The sequence below is a fragment of the Sinocyclocheilus anshuiensis genome, unplaced genomic scaffold (genome assembly GCF_001515605.1).
Source record: "Sinocyclocheilus anshuiensis isolate Anshui unplaced genomic scaffold, SAMN03320099.WGS_v1.1 scaffold1022, whole genome shotgun sequence".
NCBI lineage: Eukaryota > Metazoa > Chordata > Actinopteri > Cypriniformes > Cyprinidae > Sinocyclocheilus > Sinocyclocheilus anshuiensis.
In genome coordinates this window covers 51,524-54,613 of record NW_015537966.1, presented here as the reverse complement: position 1 = coordinate 54,613, position 3,090 = coordinate 51,524, and the positions used below count along the sequence as shown (strand labels likewise).

At 36.5% G+C, this 3,090-nt stretch overlaps 1 protein-coding gene across 1 annotated transcript in view; it reads right to left on the bottom strand.

Annotated features, from left to right (window-relative positions):
• def8 (differentially expressed in FDCP 8 homolog) overlaps positions 1-1,727 on the bottom strand; it is a 181,624-nt gene extending 179,897 nt beyond the window's left edge. Inside the window, exon 1 of the mRNA XM_016459739.1 lies at positions 1,631-1,727. The gene's annotated coding sequence lies outside the window, so the exon portion shown is untranslated. The remainder of the gene's footprint in view (positions 1-1,630) is intronic.
• Positions 1,728-3,090: the final 1,363 nt, after the last annotated feature.

Below are 3,090 nucleotides of genomic sequence, written 5' to 3'. Positions count from 1 at the left end.
CGGCAACGTCATCGGCTTGAGATCGTTTGGTACTTTTTAGAGTTTTTAAAGACCACCGATCAAACATCCCAACGTGATTATCGGCCGATAGTGATCGGTAGCGGAGCACCCCTAGTCTTTATACGCGTGCTTTGATGAGAGTCAACGAGAGAAGCGAGCAGAGAAAAGGTACTCTTCTCAGAAAATGTACAAATAAAGATAATTTTAGATGTTTAATTACTATTTGGAGTACTGGGATTGCTAGACGAGGGCTTAATTAACTTATTTTTGTGAAAATCTCAAATTTGACTAAAATTTGCATTTTTCCCCTTTTTTTTTTTTTTTGCCTGTAGGTCTAAATTAGCTCGTGCACATTTCGACTCATTTTGTCAGCACGGGTCACATATAGACATTTATGCTATTATTATACTTACACTATTTTATTGGGCAGTTGTGGCCTAATGGTTAGAGAGTCAGACTTGTAACCCAAAGGTTGCAGGTTCGGGGAGTGAATGAACAGTGCTCTCTTCCACCATCAATATCATGACTGAGGAGCCCCTGAGCAAGGCACTGAACCCTCAACTGCTCCCCGGGGGCCACAGCAAAATGGCTGCCCACTGCATTTGTTCACTACTCACAAATGCACTGTGCACATAGATGGGATAAATGCAAAGCACAAATTCCAAGTATGGGACACCTTTCTTGGCCACACATAACATCACTTTCACTTTTTATTGTTACTCACTACTCTCTATTTAATTTACTACTTACTAACATTATTGTTTGTATTATTCTGTATTATTCTACACTTGATATTAAATATTTGCTTTTACTTATCTATTTATATTATCTATATTATTTTATTATAGTATTATACTACTTATGCTATTGTATTAATTTACTGTTTACTACTCACTATTTTATTACTGACTTGCCTATATTATTACCATTTATACTACATATATTATTTACTATTTCATATCACTTTACACTACATTGCACATTTCATACTATTTATACTGCACTCTACCTAAAGGGTTATTTATTATATTTGTTATTGTCTGTTTTGAAGTATATATATCTGTATCTTTTTAGCGCTGTAAAAATATAGAAAGCAGCCTGCCTGCTTGATTTGTATTTGCAGATTTTGTTCCACTGATGGGCAATTATTAGTACCGAAAGATGCACAATTTTGAAGACATATAATAATAAAAAGAAATAAGTATTCAATCCCATTGTATATGATGACTTTCATGTTAGCGCTCATTTAACTGTAATTCATGTTTTTCATGCAAGATTTGAACGACAGCTGGTGAAATTGTACATTAACACTTAAAAAAAACAAAATAAATTATATGTTTTGAAAGGGTAGTATCATGTATTTAATATCTCATGTGTTAGCATGAGATGCATCATCATCATCATATAGTGCTTCTAACAAGCGACAACTGTCACGTGAAAACTCCGATAAAGTCAATAACTGCATAAAATATTTAGCTTAACATCAGTACATATTAGTGAAACTGATAAAGAATGAAGGTTTGTATAATATAAATCCGCTTGTGGTGACAGCAGACAAACTGAAATTTAGGCAGCCTGCTAACCACTTAGCATGACATCTAAATGTAATTTGCGATATTGTTTATCTTACGCTTTATGCAGCTTCAGCAGCGCTTCTTCATCATCGCCATCATCCCAAAAGACAATCGATGGCAACTGTCATTAGTTCTTGTTCTTCTTCTTTCCTTTTTTTTTGGCGGATCGCACCAATTTCGCGCATTACCGCCACCTACTGTGAACTATAAAACAAAACAAAAAAAAAATATATATATATATATATATATATGCGCACATAAGAGCAGAACTGACTGAACATACTACCACATCCTTTAATACTGCCTCTCTTATCCATCTTAATGCCATCATTGTTGCTATTAATTTCCCTGAAAATACTGATAACTTGTTTGAGATCCTTACCTTTCTGGATATTTGCATTTTTGGAATGGCAACTGCTACCCCTACCCAGCAAACATGCCCACTGCGGGTTTTCTGAGGTACAGTGTGGGCAGAGCAAACCCACACTAAATATATAGTTTTGCCCTTTGTGGGCCCTGTGGGTTAGCCCATAAGAATTAACTTTTTTATAATAGTGCTCTCATTATAACGTTATGTATATGACAGTAGTTATTAATGTTCTGCATTTTTGTTTTGAGCTGCATGCGCTGAGGATGACCAGAATTAAGTATTTGATAGCAGGTTTTTAATCAATGGGATTTAACTCATTATTTATCTCATGGATAAATGAGTCGCTAGGCCATTTTTAGACTAATGCCAAATGACTACTCAGCCCCCCTAAAATTTTGCGATTAGAGGCCATTTTTAGGGGGCTATAGCCCCCCTAAAATGATTACTGAACCCCCCTAAAAATTTTGCGATTAGCTCCATAAACTGTACACGAATTCGTGATCGCCTCAGTCCCATTTAAATTTCATATGAAAACGGCGGCAGACTTCGATCGGCTCCTCCCCTTCTTTCAGCGCGTTCTTTTTAAACCCGCAGACCGCATCAGCGGCACAGAGCGAAAAACAGAGGACAAGGTGTGTGTTTAACGATAGATAATTATAATATCTGCATCTGTGCAGTTCTGTTCTTTGTCATAAAAACAGTTTACAAAATATCAATCGGTTCGCCCATCTACTGTAGCCTAAGTTTTCACTGCGTGCACCCCTCATCACACCACACAGCTGTTTCCTCCAGTGAAAATGAAGCACATATGAACACATACTTTATAAAATTGTGTGTGTGTGTGTGTGTGTGAGATCATGAAGACTTGTATTTGGCATATTCAGTTATATGTTATGCAATATAGTGGAATACTGCACTTTTTAGTATATAAACTATTATATAAACTATAAATATTAGTGTCACGCCACTGGACTCATTGTGTTGTGTTTTCCCTCCCCAGGTGTGCCGTGTTCCCTTTAATTAGTAATTCCTTGCACCTGTGTTTTCCACCTGTCTGCCCCGTGTACCCAGTGGATTATTGTATTAAAAGAAGATTATAGTGTATTCCTGGTCTCTTCGCTCCTCGTCTTAGGCTAAGTTGTGACA